The following is an 18,706-nucleotide window of genomic DNA, read 5'->3' on the forward strand; positions in this document are numbered from 1 at the left end:
CTTACCTTCCACGGCATGCCTCAATGTGCTTGGAATAAGGAGTCCATGAATGAGCTTATTAATGACCTTGGAGGTGAGCTCGTAAGTATGTTTGTTCCTCCAGACAGCTGGGCTCTGACGGCTATGGCATGGAGGAAGAAGCCGTCCACCATACCGAAGGTGATTGGTGTTGAGATACCGGTGCAGGAACCGGGGTTGTACTATTCGTCGCCACCAGGGCCGCTGCGGACCATGTTAGGGATGTACCTGTATCAGGTGTTCGTGCATGTCGAAGAAGTGGTCAATCCATCAATCGAAGTCCCGACGCTCTATGGGTCCATCGATGACGTCCATTATATGAATCAACGTCAGACTTTCCCCGTGTTGCTCACAACGATGGATGGCACAGGGCCTACTCCATCGCGCGGCGGAGGCCACTGCTTCTTTGGAAGAAGAGGTAGGGTTGGTTGCCTGGATGTGCTCTAATTTGAGGTAACAACTGAATCTTGTCAGTTACTAATTAAATCCGAGCTATGGGTGTGAAGCACTGATGTGCCAGTACATTTGATTATGACATGTTCTATTTTTATACCTAAACTTTTTTTACAAAGGGTTGTACGTCAACTTAATGTGCTAGCAGAACTTATTGTGTTGTCTATCTATTTTATTTGCATAGCATTTAAGATATTTCCCCGTCATTGATAAAGTTCGTTGGTTTCAACATAGCCCTACCCGTAGCGATCCACTGCTTCCACCATGATTGTGTCGCCTGCGTGAAATTTTTGTATGCAAGTTCGGTGTGGTATGATGTTCTATATGATTGTGTCAACTATATAAGTTTCTACTGAGCATCAGTAATGCATATGGCTGAAAGATGTATTTACGAGCATCGACCGATGGGTCTCTCTCTCACACACACACACACCCACAAGTGAGACTCGTTGAATTATTATTTCTCTCGTGACAGCTTTTAATTAGGTTCCACTGTACTCTAACTTTTTTCTTAACTTATTAATTGAGCTCAATGACTTCAAAAAGTTGTACAGAATCCTTGTTTGGGCCTTTCCGGCATCGCCGAATGTGGGCTGAGTAGCCATGTAAAGTTGTACTATACTACACAGACCTTTTTTGAACATCAACAATGCAACTAGGCCGACAGTTGTACACAATATCTGGGTCAACTTGTTTTATTCTCCGCCCCGCTAGGCTGCAAATCTTGCCTAAGAGGGATGCATTAGGCTTAAAAAGAAAATGGGCTTTAAGAAATAATAAATGGGATGTAATTATAAAACTTGGGTAGTAACTATAAAAAATGCACCAAACATGTAATTAGTTTTAAAATATTATTTTTGAATTTTGAAAATTTTAATTTCATTACTTGTTGCGCGCACAATATTTCGCTGGATTTTTACGTAATACAAATTTATTTTGAAATCATATTTAATCTGATTAGAAATTTCAGGATAAAATATTTCAGATCCCATCAAATTGTGGGAAATTTTATTGAATTCTATTTTGAGTGGTTGGTTGGAATTATTAATCGTTGTCCTAGCTAGAAAATGGGTTTTACTTTTAACAAACTGTAAATAGGTTGTAGTAAATTGCATTAGAATTCAAAAATGGGATGTACATTCTTACAAATCACAAATGGGCTATATGTTCTCTGCCACGCACTTGTGGGCCTACTAAGTTGACGCATACGCAAGGCTTTGTCAACTTATAGTCAACACACGGTTCTAGCAGTAGTGGTCGTTGGATGTCCATCAAATGGATGCCGTGCTTCTTCTTCAATCTCGGATATTCTTACTTCAGTCGCCCAAAAAATGATTCCTCCCCCTGACATCCGGGGCGCACCGTTTCAGAGGCTGACCTGCGGGCCTACTAAGTTGACGCGTACCAAGGGCTTTGTCAACTTAGTCAATATAAATGATTCTAGCTAGAGTGACCGTACGATGTCCATCCAACAGCCGTCGTGCTTCTTCAGCCTCTGGTCTTCTTGCTCCAGCCGCCCAAACCAGCGCCGGCCGTGCCTCCTGCTCCTGCCTTCCGTGTCTGGCTATGCTACCATCGCTGGCCATGCCATCCCTATATACTCACCCACACCTCCTGTTATTCTCCGGCGACGGCAGCTTCATACCGCAGCCGAAGCAGTCAATCCACATACTCCCCTCCGCATGGGAATCCACTGTCGCGTCTTCCCCTGCTCTGCATCGTTCCCTTCCTAGGCCTCACCGTTGTCCACTGCCTTGGTGCACTCGGTGCAGCGTGGTCAACATGGTCAACGAAGGACAACCATCGAAAGAGGACTTTAGGCGGTGAGGTTGATAGCTGGACCCACCAGCTACATCTTCAAACACAAGGAAGTTCCTCCTTATTACTCGCAAAATAAAAACAATTCCTCCCCCTGACAGCTGGGACTGACCAGCTATATCTTCGCACGCAAGGAAGTGCGTCCTTATCCTTCCTGACCGATGGGACCCACCCGGTGAAGGAAATATGCCCTAGAGGCAATAATAAAGTTATTATTTATTTCCTTATATCATGATAAATGTTTATTATTCATACTAGAATTGTATTAACCGGAAACATGATACATGTGTCAATACATAGACAAATAGAGTGTCACTGGTATGCCTCTACTTTACTAGCTCATTGATCAAAGATGGTTATGTTTCCTAGCCATAGACATGAGTTGTCATTTGATTAACAGGATCACATCATTAGGAGAATGATGTGATTGACTTGACCCATTCTGTTAGCTTAGCACTTGATCATTTAGTATGTTGCCATTGCTTTCTTCATGACTTATACATGTTCCCATGACTATGAGATTATGCAACTCCCGTTTTCCATAGGAACACTTTGTGTGCTACCAAACGTCACAACATAATTGGGTGATTATAAAGGTGCTCTACAGGTGTCTCCGAAGGTACTTATTGAGTTGGCGTATTTCGAGATTAGGATTTGTCACTCCGATTGTCGGAGAGGTATCTCTGGGCCCACTCAGTAATGCACATCACTATAAGCCTTGCAAGCATTGTAACTAATGAGTTAGTTGCGGGATGATGTATTACGGAATGAGTAAAGAGACTTTTCGGCAACGAGATTGAACTAGGTATTGAGATACCGACGATCGAATCTCGGGCAAGTAACATACCGATGACAAAGGGAACAACGTATGTTGTTATGCGGTTTGACCGATAAAGATCTTCGTAGAATATGTGGGAGCCAATATGAGCATCCAGCTTCCGCTATTGGTTATTGACCAGAGACGTGTCTTGGTCATGTCTACATAGTTCTCGAACCCGTAGGGTCCGCACGCTTAAAGTTCGGTGACGATCGGTATTATGAGTTTTTGTGTTTTGATGTACCGAAGGTAGTTCGGAGTCCCGGATATGATCACGGACATGACGAGGAGTCTCGAAATGGTCGATATGTAAAGATCGATATATTGGACGACTATGTTCGGAAACCGGAAAGGTTCCGGAAGGTTTCAGACATATACCGGAGTACCATGGGGTTATCGGAACCCCCCGGGGGGCTTAATGGGCCTACATGGGCCTTAGTGGAAATAGAGGGCAACAAGGGTAGTGTGGGGCGCGCCCCCCAAGGCCCAAACCGAATTGTTTTAGGGCAAGGGGCGGGCCCCTCTTTCCTTCTCCTCCTCTCCCTTTCCTTCCCCCTCTCCTACTCCTACTAGGAAAAGGAGGAGTCCTACTCCTAGTGGGAGTAGGAATCCCCCTCTTGGCGCGCCTCTCCCTGGCCGGCCACCTCCTCCCCCTTGCTCCTTTATATACGAGGGCAGGGGGGCACCCCAGAGACACAACAATTGATCATCGATCTCTTAGCCGTGTGTTGTGCCCCCCTCCACCATAATCCACCTCGATCATATCGTGGCGGTGCTTAGGCGAAGCCCTGCGTCAGTAGCATCATCATCACTGTCACCACGCCGTCGTGCTGACGAAACTCTCCTGTGAAGCTTTGCTGGATCGGAGCTAGCAGGACATCATCAAGTTGAACATGTGCAGAACTCTGAGGTGTCGTGCGTTCGGTACTTGGATCAGTCGGATCATGAAGATGTACGACTACATCAACCGCGTTGTGCTAACGCTTCTGCTTTCGGTCTACGAGGGTACGTGGGCACACTCTCCCCTCTTGTTGCTATGCATTACCATGATCCTGTGTGTGCGTAGGAATTTTTTTGAAATTAATACGTTCCCCAACGGTGGCATCCGAGCCAGGTTATTGCATAGATATTATATGCATGAGTAGAACACAAGTGAGTTGTGGGCGATACAAGTCGTAATGCTTACCAGCATGTCATACTTTGGTTCGGCGGTATTGTTGGATGAAGCGGCCCGGACCGACATTACGCATAAGCTTACGCGAGACTGGTTCTACCGATATGCTTTGCACACAGGTGGCTGGCGAGTGTCAGTTTCTCCAACTTTAGTTGAACCGAGTGTGGCTACGCCCGGTCCTTGTTGAAGGTTAAAACATCACTAACTTGACGAAGTATCGTTGTGGTTTTGATGCATACGTAACAATGGTTCTTGCTCAGCCCGTAGCAGCCACGTAAAACTTGCAACAACAAAGTAGAGGACGTCTAACTTGTTTTTGCAGGGCTTGTTGTGATGTGATATGGTCAAGACGTGATGAGATATAAGTTGTTGTATGAGATGATCATGTTTTGTTGAAGTTATCGGCAACTGGTAGAAGCCTTATGGTTGTCTCTTTATTGCATAAGATGCAAGTGCCATGTAATTGCTTTACTTTATCGCTATGGGATAGCAATAGTTGCAAAAGCAATAGCTGGTGAGACGACCATGTGACGACACGTTGATAAAAGATCAAGATCATGGAGATCATGGTGTCATGCCGGTAACAATGGAGATCATGACAGTACTTTGGAGATGGAGATCAAAAGCACAAGATGATGATGGCCATATCATGTCACATATTTGGACTGGATGTGATGTTTATCTTTTATACATCTTATTTTTTCTTAGTTCGGTGGTAGCATTATAAGATGATCTCTCACTCAATTTCAAGGTAAAAGTGTTCTCCCTGAGTATGCACCGTTTCCAAAGTTCGTCATGCTGAGACACCACGTGATGATCGGGTGTGATAAGCTCAACGTTCATCTACAACGGGTGTAAGACAGTTTTGCACATGCAGAAATACTCGGGTTAAACTTGACGAGCCTAGCATATGCAGATATGGCCTCGGAACACTGGAGACCAAAAGGTCGAGCGTGAATCATATAGTAGATATGATCAACATAATGATGTTCACCATTGAAAACTACTCCATCTCACGTGATGATCGGACATGGTTTAGTTGATTTGGATCACATGATCATTTAGATGACTAGAGGGATGTCTATCTAAGTGGGAGTTCTTAAGTAATATGATTAATTGAACTTAAATTTATCATGAACTTAGTCCTGCTAGTATTTGCATATCTATTTTGTAGATCAATAGCTCGCACAAAGCTTCCCCGTTTATTTTTGATATGTTCCTAGAGAAAAATAAATTGAAAGATGTTAGTAGCAATGATGTGGATTGGATCCATGATCTGAGGATTATCCTGATTGCTGCACAGAAGAATTATATCCTTGATGCACCGCTAGGTGACGGACCTATTGCAGGAGCATATGCACACATTATGAACGTTTGGCAAAGCTCGGTATGATTACTACTTGATAGTTTAGTGCACCATGCTTTACGGCTTAGAACCGGGACTTCAAAAATGTTTTGAATGCCATGGAGCATATAAGATGTTCCAAGAGTTGAAATTAGTATTTCATACTCATGCCCGTGTCGAGAGGTAGGATACCTCTGACAGTACTTTGCCTACAAAGATGGAGGAGAATAGCTCAACCAGTGAGCATGTGCTCAGATTGTCTGGGTACTGCAATTGCTTCAATCAAGTGGGAGTTAATCTTCCAGATAAGATAGTAATTGACAAAGTTCTCTAGTCACTATCACCAAGTTACTAGAACTTGGTGATGAACTATAATATGCAAGGGATAATGGAAACAATTCCCAGGCTCTTCGTGATGCAGAAATCGACGAAGGTAGAAATCAACAAAAGCATCAAGTGTTGATGGTTGACAAGACCACTAGTTTCAAGAAAAGGGCAAAGGGAAGAAGGGGAACTTCAAGAAGAACGACAAGCAAGTTGCTGCTCCCATGAAGAAGCCCAAAGCTAGACCCAAGCTTGGAACTGAGTGCTACTACTGCAAAGGAAATGGTCACTGGAAGTGGAACTGCCCTAGATACTTGGCGGATAAGAAGGATGGCATAGTGAACAAAGGTATATTTGATATACATGTTATTGATGTGTACTTTACTAGTGTTTATAGAACCTCGGTATTTGATACTGGTTTAGTTGCTAAGAGTAGTAACTCGAAACGGGAGTTGCAGAATGAACAGAAATTAGTTAAGGGTGAAGTGATGATGTGTGTTGGAAGTAGTTCCAAGATAGATATGATCATCATCGCACACTCCCTATACTTTCGGGATGAGTGTTGAGCCTAAATAAGTGTTATTTGGTGTTTGCGTTGAGAATGAATATGATTTGATCATGTTTATTGCAATACGGTTATTCATTTAAATTAGAGAATAGTTATTGTTCTGTTTACATGAATAAAACATTCTGTGGTCATACACCCAATGAAAATGGTTTGTTGGATCTCGATCGTAGTGATACACATATTCATAATATTGAAGCCAAAAGATGCAAAGTTAATCATGATAGTGCAACTTATTTGTGGCACTGCCGTTTGGATCATATTGGTGTAAAGCGCATGAAGAAACTCCATGCTAATGGGCTTTTGGAATCACTTGATTATGAATCAGTTGATGCTTGCGAACCATGCCTCGTGGGCAAGATGACTAAGACTCCGTTCTCCGGAATAGTGGAGCGAGCAACAAACTTGTTGGAAATAATACATACTGATGTATGCAGTCCGATGAGTGTTGAGGCTCGCGACGGGTATCATTATTTTCTGACCTTCACAGATGATTTGAGCAGATATGGGTATATCTACTTAATGAAACATAAGTCTGAAACATTTGAAAAGTTCAAGGAATTTCAGAGTGAAGTGGAAAATCATCGTGACAAGAAAATGAAGTTTCTACGATCTGAACGTGGAGACAAATATTTGAGTTATGATTTTGGTCTTCGATTAAAACAATGTGGAATAGTTTCACAAATTCGTGCCACCTGGAACACCCCAGCATAATGGTGTGTCCGAACATCATAACCATACTTTATTGGATATAGTGCAATCCATGATGTCTCTTACCGATTTACCACTATCGTTTATGGGGTTATGCATTAAAGACAGCTACATTCATGTTAAAAGGGGCACCATCTAAATCCGTTGAGACGACACCGTATGAACTGTGGTTTAGCAAGAAACCTAAGCTGTCGTTTCTTAAAGTTTAGGGTTGTGATGCTTATGTGAAAAAGTTTCAGCCTAATAAGCTAAAACCTAAATTGGAAAAGTGCGTCTTCATAGGATACCCAAAAGAAACTATTGGGTACACCTTCTATCACAGATCCGAAAGGCAATATCTTTGTTGCTAAAGAGTGGATCCTTTCTAGAGAAGAAGTTTCTCTCGAAAGAAGTGAGTGGGACGAATGTAGAACTTGATAAGGTAATTGTACCTTCTCCCGAATTGGAAAGTAGTTCATCACAGAAATCAGTTCTAGTGATCTCTACACCAATTAGTGAGGAAGCTAATGATGATGATCATGAAACTTCAGATCAAGTTGCTACCGAACCTCGTAGGACAACCAGAGTATGGTCCGCACCAGAGTGGTACGGTAATCCTTTCTGGAAGTCATGTTACTAGACCATGATGAACCTACGAACTATGAGGAAGTGATGATGAGCCCAGATTCCGCGAAATGGCTTGAGGCCATGAAATCTGAGATGAGATCCATGTATGAGAACAAATTATGGACTTTGATTGACTTGCCCGATGATCGGTGAGTCATTAAGAATAAATGGATCTTCAAGAGGAAGACGGATGCTAATAGTAGTGTTACTATTTACAAAGCTCGAATTGTCATAAAAATGTTTTCGACAAATTCAAGGTGTTGACTACGATGAGATTTTCTCACTCGTATAGATGCTTAAAAGTCTGTCCAAATCATGTTAGCAATTGCCGCATTTTATGAAACCTGGTAAATGGATGTCAAAATTGTATTCTTTAATAGATTTCTTAAAGAGGAGTTGTATATGATGCAACCAGAAGGTTTTGTCGATCCTAAAGGTGCTAACAAAGTGAGAAAGCTCCAGCGATCCATCTATGGACTCGTGCAAGCATCTCAGAGTTGGAATATATGCTTTGATAAAGGGATCAAAGCATATGGTTTTATACAAACTTGCGGTGAAGCCTGTATTTACAAGAAAGTGAGTGGGAGCACTACAACATTTCTAATAAGTATATGTGAATGACATATTGTTGATCAGAAATAATGTAGAATTTTCAGGAAAGCATAAAGGAGTGTTTGAAAAGATTTTTACAAAGAAAGACCTGGATGAAGCTACTTACATATTGAGCATCAAGATCTATAGAGATAGATCAAGACGCTTGATATATTTTCAATGAGTACATACCTTGACAAGATTTTGAAGTAGTTCAAAATGGAACAGTCAAAGAAGGAGTTCTTGCCTGTATTGCAAGGTGTAAAGTTGAGTAAGACTCAAAACACGACCACGGCAAAAAATAGAAATAAAATGAAAGTCATTCCCTATGCCTCAGCCATAGGTTCTATAGAGTATGCTATGCTGTGTACCAAACCTATTGTGTACCTTGCCATGAGTTTGGCAAGGGGGTACAATATTGATCAGGGAATGGATCACTTGATAGCGGTCAAAATTATCCTTAGAAGACTAAGCAATTATTTCTCAGTTATGGAGATGATAAAAGAGTTCATCGTAAAGAGTTATGTCGATGCAAGCTTTTGACACCGATCTAGATGACTCAAAACCCGACCACGGCAGAAAATAGAAAGAGAATGAAAATTCATTCCCTATGCCTCAGTCATAGGTTCTATAAAGTATGCTATGCTATGTACCAGACCTATTGTATACCTTAACATGATTTTGGCAACGGTGTACAATAGTGATCTAGGAGTAGATCACTGGACAGCAGTCAAAATTATCCTTAGAGGACTAAGGAAATATTTCTCGGTTATGGAGGTGATAAAAGAGTTCGTCGTAAAAAGTTACGTCGATGCAAGCTTTTGACACCGATCTAGATGACACTAAATCTTAATCTAGATACATATTGAAAGTGGGAGCAATTACCTAGAGTAGCTCTATGCAAAGCATTGTAGACATAGAAAATTTGCAAAATACATACGGCTCTGAATGTGGCAGACCCGTTGACTAAATTTCTCACAAGCAAAACATGATCACTCTTTGGGTGTTAATCACATAGCAAAGTGAACTAGATTATTGACTCTAGTAAATGTTTTGGATGTTAGTCAAATGAAGATGTGAATTGTTGATGTTAAATCACATGATGATGTGAACTAGATTATTGAGTCTAGTGCAAGTGGGAGACTGAAGGAAATATGCCCTAGAGGCAATAATAAAGTTATTATTTATTTCATTATATCATGATAAATGTTTATTATTCATGCTAGAATTGTATTAACCAGAAATATGATACATGTGTGAATACATAGACAAAAAGAGTGTCACTGGTATGCCTCTACTTAACTAGCTCGCTAGTCAAAGATGGTTATGTTTCCTAGCCATAGACATGGGTTGTCATTTGATTAACGGGATCACATCATTAGGAGAATGTTGTGATTGAATTGACCCATTTCGTTAACTTAGCACTTGATCATTTAGTGTGTTGCTATTGCTTTCTTCATGACTTATACATGTTCCCATGACTATGAGATTATGCAACTCCTGTTTACTAGAGGAACACTTTGTGTGCTACCAAACGTCACAACATAACTGGGTGATTATAAAGGTGCTCTACAGGTGTCTCCAAAGGTACTTGTTGAGTTGGCGTATTTCGAGATTAGGATTTGTCACTCCGATTGTCGGGGAGGTATCTGTGGGCCCACTCAGTAATGCACATCATTATAAGCCTTACAAGCATTGTAACTAATGAGTTAGTTGCGGGATGATGTATTATGGAACAAGTAAAGAGACTTGCCAGTAACGAGATTGAACTAGGTATTGAGATACCAACGATCGAATCTCGGGCAAGTAACATACCAATGAGAAAGGGAACAACGTATGTTGTTATGCGGTTTGACCGATAAAGATCTTCGTAGAATATGTGGGAGCCAATATGAGCATCCAGGTTCCACTATTGGTTATTGACCGGAGACGTGTCTCGGTCATGTCTACATAGTTCTTGAACCCGTAGGGTCCGCATGCTTAAAGTTCGGTGACGATCGGTATTATGAGTTTTTGTGTTTTGATGTACTGAAGGTAGTTCGGAGTCCCGGATATGATCACGGAAATGACGAGAGTCTCGAAATGGTCGATATGTAAAGATTGATATATTGGACGACTATGTTCAGACACCGGAAAGGTTCCGGAAGGTTCCAGACATATACCGGAGTACCAGGGGGTTATCGGAACCCCCCGGGGGCTTAATAGGCCTACATGGGCCTTGGTGGAAATAGAGGGCAACAAGGGGAGTGTGGGGCGCGCCCCCCAAGGCCCAAACCAAATTGGTCTAGGGCAAGGGGGGACGGCCCCCTCTTTCCTTCTCCTCCTCTCCCTTTCCTTCCCCCTCTCCTACTCCTTCTAGGAAAAGGAGGAGTCCTACTCCTAGTGGGAGTAGGAATCCCCCTCTTAGCGCGCCTCTCCCTGGCCGGCCACCTCCTCCCCCTTGCTCCTTTATATACGGGGGCAGGGGGCACCCCATAGAAACAAAAATTGATCATTGATCTCTTAGCCGTGTGCGGTGCCCCCCTCCACCAAAATCCACCTCGATCATATCATAGGGGTGCTTAGGTGAAGCCCTGCGTCGGTAGCATCATCATCACCGTCACCACTCTGTCGTGCTGATGAAACTCTCCTGTGAAGCTTTGCTGGATCGGACCTCGCGGGACGTCATCGAGTTGAACGTGTGCAGAACTCGGAGGTGCCGTGCGTTCAGTACTTGGATCGGTCGGATCGTGAAGACGTACGACTACATCAACCGCGTTGTGCTAGCGCTTCCGCTTTCGGTCTACGAGGGTACATGGACACACTCTCCCCTCTCGTTGCTATGCATCACCATGATCCTGTGTGTGCGTAGGAATTTTTTTGAAATTACTACGTTCCCCAACACCCAGCCAAACCGTACATAGCGTTGTCTGTCTGCTCGCGAATGTGTATGTATATACTGGTCGATCGGTCTCTCTAGAAGTATGAACCGTGGCCGAGTAAGTAGCAGCACGTCTCATTGTAGAGCACCCGACATAGCAGTTCACGCAGTCCCGTCTAAGTCCTGTACACGTACGTACGTCCACAAGGCAAAAAATACGGCCACGTACGTACATACGGGCGGGGTCTTGAGCGCGTACTCGCGCATATATACGAACGGATAGGGCTTGTGTACATGAAGAGGCAATGGATGGTAGCAATGGCGTCTGTTTATCGGGCAACGAACCAACTAGGTTGGCACGGAGAAACAGCGTCTTGTTCATCGGGAGGCAACTGACTAGGTCGGAATGCGTCCTGTTCAACAGGAACCTACCGTCTTGGACAAAACAGCTGAAACGGGGCCTGGCGTACCGCAGAACGGAGGAAACAGCCTTCTGTTCGACCGGCGATGGTCAAAACGGGATCTTGTTCATCAAAAGGGGTATGGCTTACCACGAAACAGAGAAAACGGACTTGTGTTTGAGTGCCTATGGTCAAAACGAGGTCCTATTGATCGGGAGGGGTGTGGCGTACCGCAAAACGGAGGAAACAGACTTGTGTTGGAGTGCTTACGGTCGAAACGGAGTCCTGTTCATCCACCGTCTACTGCCTCGCTCCAGCCTCCACGGGCTACTGTTCATCCACCGTCGACCTCCTCCAGCCTCCACGGGCTACTGTTCATCCACGGCTACTGTTCATCAAGCCTCCACCGGCTGCTATTCATAGAGCCTCCACGGGGTCATATTCATCCACCCCAGCCGGCTGGAGTGTGGCGGCCTCCTCGGGGTCCTGTTCATACAGTGGCAATGGCCTACTACCACAGGGTCCTGTTCATCCAACCCCCACCGGGAACTGGTCATCCACAGCCAACCAACCGGCTCGACTCACCACGTCTCAACTCGTTCTACGTACCGCGTGCACGGTAGCAACGGTCACTGTTAATTGAGAGGAAACCCAACACCGGCTGACTACGTCTCGCACGGGGGCTCGATCGGCTTTAGTAAGCAGCAACAGTGATCGATCGTTCTGGTTCAGTTAGCGGCAGCAGCGAAGGAATTGCTCGGGTTCAGTTAGCAGCAAATGAATCGCTCGGGTTTAGTTAACAACCAATGGATCGATCGCTCGGGTTTAGTAACGTGCAATCACTCAGGTCCAGTTAGCCAACGCCTCGCACACACGCTCGTACACGAGAGAAACGTGCAAAGCATAGTGCATCGCTCGGCCCCGACCACCCATAGTAACTGGGAACTCCGCGATATTTTCCTCGCCCTCGCTTCTACCATGGTTTTTTCCGTTATGGACGGCCCAAAGAATGGCATGCAGCTGCGTCTCCGGCCTGCCCAAGACGAAAAGCCCATTTTCTGCCATGATTTTTTTTCATAGAAGTAGGAGCCCACCACATCTATGATGATACAGGGTTTTTTCACAATTATCGTCATAGAAGTGTCATAAGCATGCCAGGAAAACATTTTGTTCGGCCCAAAATGTCACGGATGTGTGTTTTTTTGTAGTGCACGGACCTGGATGCCCAACCCCCGCACAGCTGGGTGACGTGGGTTTTCTCACCAGTCGGTGAGTCCTTTACCGACATTGATCGGCAGGTGAAGATGCATTTGAAGAGACCCTAGTGGGGATGACAACCTAGGAAGGTCTCACAGAGGGACATGAAAGCCGAAAGATAAATAATGGCATTGGGGGGAAGATGGTGGAGTTGAGCACCAAAGAAATCAAGGAATGCTCGGAAGAAAGGGTGCGGAGGCATCAAGAAATCTCACTCAACGTGGGTGATGAGCAAGACACGCTCATCCACCTTAGACACTGGTTCAATCTCCCCCGAGCATGGGCGACGCTGCCCGTCATGTGGGATCAACCCCTCCTCTGCCAAGTCCTCCAGTCACCGGGCGGAGACACGCGACGAAAGCCATTCCCCGAAGCGCCACCGTCCGCCGCGCCCGAACCAGACGAGTGAAGGAAATATGCCCTAGATGCAATAATAAAGTTATTATTTATTTCCTTATTTCATGATAAATGTTTATTATTCATGCTAGAATTGTATTAACAGGAAACATAATCCATGTGTGAATACATAGACAAACATAGTGTCACTAGTATGCCTCTACTTGACTAGCTCATTGATCAAAGATGGTTAAGTTTCTTAGCCATAGACATGATTTATTATTTGATCAATGGGATCACATGATTAGGAGAATGATGTGATTGACTTGACCCATTTTGTTAGCTTAGCACTTGATCGTTTAAGTTTAATGATATTGCTTTCTTCATGACTTATACATGTTCCTATGACTATGAGATTATGCAACTCTCGAATACCAGAGGAACACTTTGTGTGCTACCAAACGTCACAACGTAACTGGGTGATTATAAAGGTGCTCTACAGGTGTCTCCGATGGTGTTCGTGGAGTTGGCATAGATCAAGAATAGGATTTGTCACTCCAATTGTCGGAGAGGTATCTCTAGGCCCTCTCGGTAATGCACATCACTATAAGCCTTGCAAGCAATGTGGCTAATGAGTTAGTTGCGGTTTGTTGCATTATGGAACAAGTAAAGAGACTTGTCGGTAACGAGATTGAACTAGGTATTGAGATACCGACGATCGAATCTCAGGCAAGTAACATACCGATGACAAAGGGAACAACGTATGTTGTTATGCGGTTTGACTGATAAAGATCTTCGTAGAATATGTAGGAACCAATATGAGCATCCAAGTTCCGCTATTGGTTATTGACCGGAGACGTGTCTCGGTCATGTCTACATAGTTCTCGAACCCGTAGGGTCCGCACGCTTAATGTTCTGTGACGATCGGTATTATGAGTTTTTGTGTTTTGATGTGCCGAAGGTTGTTCGGAGTCCCGGATATCATCGCGGACATGACAAGGAGTCTCGAAATGGTCGAGACGTAAAGATCAATATATTGGATGACTATGTTTGGAAACCGGAAAGGTTTCGAGAGGTTTCAGACATTTACCGGAGTACCGGGGGGTTACCGGAACCCCCCGGGGAGTATATTGGGGCTAATGGGCCATAGTGGGAGAAGAGGAGGGGCGGCCAAGGGCAGCCGCCCGCCCCCTCCCCTTCTAGTCCGAATTGGGCAAGGAGGGGGGCGGTGCCCCCCTTTCCTTCTCTCTTCTCTCCCTTCCTTCTCCTCTCCTACTCCAACTAAGAAAAGAGGGAGTCCTACTCCCGGTGGGAGTAGGACTCCCCCCCTTGGCGCGCCCTCCTCCTTGGTCGGCCGCCTCCCCCCTAGCTCCTTTATATACGGGGGCAGGGGCACCCCATAGAGACAACAATTGATATGTTAATCTCTTAGCCGTGTGTGGTGCCCCCCTCCACCATAATCCACCTCGATTATATTGTAATGGTGCTTAAGCGAAGCCCTGCGACGGTAGCTTCATCAACATCGTCACCATGCCATCGTGCTGAAAAAACTATTCCCCGAGCTCTACTGGATCGTGAGTTCGCGGGACGTCACCGAGATGAACATGTGCTGAACGTGGAGGTGTCGTACGTTCGGTACTGAGGATCGGTCGATCGTGAAGACATACCACTACATCAATTGCGTTGTCATAACGCTTCCGCTTAATGGTCTACGAGGGTACGTGGAGGACACTCTCCCCTCTCGTTGCTATGCATCACCATGATCTTGCGTGTGCGTAGGAAATTTTTTGAAATTACTACGTTCCCCAATAGTGGCATCAGAGCCAGGTTATTGCGTAGATGTTATATGCACGAGTAGAACACAAGTGAGTTGTGGGCGATACAAGTCATACTGCTTACCAGCATGTCATACTTTGGTTCGGCGGTATTGTTGGATGAAGCGGCCCGGACCGACATTACGCGTACGCTTACGCGAGGCTGGTTCTACCGACGTGCTTTGCACACAGGTGGCTGGCGGGTATTAGTTTCTGCAACTTTAGTTGAACCGAGTGTGGCTACGCCCGGTCCTTGAGAAGGTTAAAACAACACTAACTTGACGAACTATTGTTGTGGTTTTGATGCGTAGGTAAGAACGGTTCTTGCTCAGCCCGTAGCAGCCACGTAAAACTTGCAACAACAAAGTAGAGGACGTCTAACTTGTTTTTGCAGGGCATGTTGTGATGTGATATGGTCAAGACATGATGCTATATTTATTTTATGAGATGATCATGTTTTGTAACAAAGTTATCGACAACTGGCAGGAGCCATATGGTTGACGCTTTATTGTATGCAATGCAATCGCCCTGTAATTGCTTCACTTTATCACTAAACGGTAGCGATAGTCGTAGAAGCAATAGTTGGTGAGACGACAACGATGCTATGATGGAGATCAAGGTGTCGCACTGGTGACGATGGTGATCATGACGGTGCTTTGGAGATGGAGATCAAAGGCACAAAATGATGATGGCCATATCATATCACTTATATTGATTGCATGTGATGTTTATCCTTTTTGCATCTTATTCTGCTTTGTTTGACGGTAGCATTATAAGATGATCTGTCACTAAATTTCAAGGTAAAAGTGTTCTCCCTAAGTATGCACCATTGCCAAAGTTCGTCGTGCCGAGACACCACGTGATGATCGGATGTGATAAGCTCAACGTTCATCTACAACGGGTGTAAGACAGTTTTACACACGTGGAGTACTTGGGTTAAACTTGACGAACCTAGCATATGCAGATATGGCCTCAGAACACTGAGACCGAAAGGTCGAGCGTGAATCATATAGTAGATATGATCAACATAGTGATGTCCACCATTGAAAACTACTCCATTTCACATGATGATCGGTTATGGTTTAGTTGATATGGATCACGTGATCACTTAGATGATTAGAGGGATGTCTATCTAAGTGGGAGTTCTTAAGTAATATAATTAATTGAACTTAAATTTATCATGAACTTAGTACTTGATAGTATTTTGCTTGTCTATGTTATTGTAGAATGATGGCACATGTTGTTGTTCCGTTGAATTTTAATGCGTTCCTTGAGAAAGCAAAGTTGAAAGATGATGGTAGCAATTACACGGACTGGGTCCGTAACTTGAGGATTATCCTCATTGCTGCACAGAAGAATTACGTCCTCGAAGCACCGCTGAGTGCCAAACCCGCTGCAGGAGCAACGCCAGATGTTATGAACGTCTGGCAGAGCAAAGTTGATGACTACTCAATAGTTCATTGTGCCATGCTTTACAGCTTAGAACCAGGACTTCAACGATGTTTTGAACGTCATGGAAAATATGAGATGTTCCAGGAGTTTAAGTTAATATTTCAAGAAAATGCCCGGATTGAGAGATATGAAGTCTCCAATAAGTTCTACAACTGTAAGATGGAGGAGAATAGTTCTGTCAATGAACATATCCTCTGAATGTCTGGGTACCATAATCACTTGACTCAGCTGGGAGTTAATCTTCCGGTTGATAGTGTCATTGACAGAGTTCTCCAATCACTGTCACCAAGCTATAAGAGCTTCGTGATGAACTATAATACGCAATGGATGGATAAGACGATTCCTGAGCTCTTCGCGATGCTAAAGGCTGCAGAGGTAGAAATCAAGAAGGAGCATCAAGTGTTGATGGTCAACAAGACCACCAGTTTCAAGAAAAAAGGGTAAAGGGAAGAAGAAAGGGAACTTCAAGAAGAACAGCAAACAAGTTGCTGCTCAAGAGAAGAAACCCAAGTCTAGACCTAAGCCTGAGACTGAGTGCTTCTACTGCAAAGGTATTGGACACTGGAAGCGGAACTGCCCCAAGTATTTGGCGGATAAGAAGGATGACAAGGTATATGTGATATACATGTTATTGATGTGTACCTTACTAGAGCTCGCAGTAGCACCTGAGTATTTGATACTGGTTCTGTTGCTAATATTTGCAACTCGAAACAGGGACTACGGATTAAGCGAAGACTGGCTAAGGAGGATGTGACGATGCGTGTGGGAAATGGTTCCAAAGTCGATGTGATCGCCGTCGGCACGCTACCTCTACATCTACCTTCGGGATTAGTTTTAGACCTGAATAATTGCTATTTGGTGCCAGTGTTAAGCATGGACATTATATCTGGATCTTGTTTGATGCGAGACGGTTATTCATTTAAATCTGAGAATAATGGTTGTTCTATTTATATGAGTAATATCTTTTATGGTCATGCACCCTTGAAGACTGTTCTATTTGTCTTAAATCTCGATAGTAGTGATACACATATACATAATGTTGAAGGCAAAAGATGCAGAGTTGATAATGATAGTGCAGCTTACTTGTGGCACTGCCGTTTGGGTCATATTGGTGTAAAGCGCATGAAGAAACTCTATACTGATGGACTTCTCGAATCACTTGATTATGAATCACTTGGTACTTGCGAACCATGCCTCATGGGCAAGATGACTAAAACACTGTTCTCCGGAACAATGGAGCGAGCAACAGATTTGTTGGAAATCATACATACTGATGTATGTGGTCCGATGAATGTTGAGGCTCGCGGCGGGTATCGTTATTTTCTCACCTTCACAGATGATTTGAGCAGATATGGGTATATCTACTTAATGAAACATAAGTCTGAAACATTTGAAAAGTTCAAAGAATTTCAAAGTGAAGTGGAAAATCATTGTAACAAGAAAATAAAGTTTCTATGATCTGATCATGGAGAAGAATATTTGAGTTACGAGTTTGGTCTACATTTGAAACAATGTGGAATAGTTTCGCAACTCACGCCACCCGGAACACCACAATGTAATGGTGTGTCCGAACGTCGTAATCGTATTTTACTAGATATGGTGCGATCTATGATGTCTCTTACTGATTTACCGATATTGTTTTGGGGTTATGCTTTAGAGACAGCTGCATTCACGTTAAATAGGGCACCGTCGAAATCCGTTGAGACGGCACCTTATGAACCGTGGTTTGGCAAGAAACCAAAGTTGTCATTTCTTAAAGTTTGGGGTTGCGATGCTTATGTGAAAAAGCTTCAACCTGATAAGCTCGAACCCAAATCAGAGAAATGTGTCTTGATAGGATACCCAAAGGAAACTGTTGGGTACACCTTCTATCACAGATCCGAAGGCAAGACATTCGTTGCTAAGAATGGATCCTTTCTAGAAAAGGAGTTTCTCTCGAAAGAAGTGAGTGGAAGGAAAGTAGAACTTGATGAGACAACTTTACCTGCTCCCTTATTGGAAATTAGTTCATCACAGAAACCGGTTCCTGTGACACCTACACCAATTAGTGAGGAAGCTAATGATGATGATCATGAAACTTCATATCAAGTTACTACCGAACCTCGTAGGTCAACCAGAGCAAGATCCGCACTAGAGTGGTACGGTAATCCTGTTCTGGAGGTCA

This window comes from Triticum urartu, chromosome 7 (assembly GCF_003073215.2).
Source record: "Triticum urartu cultivar G1812 chromosome 7, Tu2.1, whole genome shotgun sequence".
NCBI lineage: Eukaryota > Viridiplantae > Streptophyta > Magnoliopsida > Poales > Poaceae > Triticum > Triticum urartu.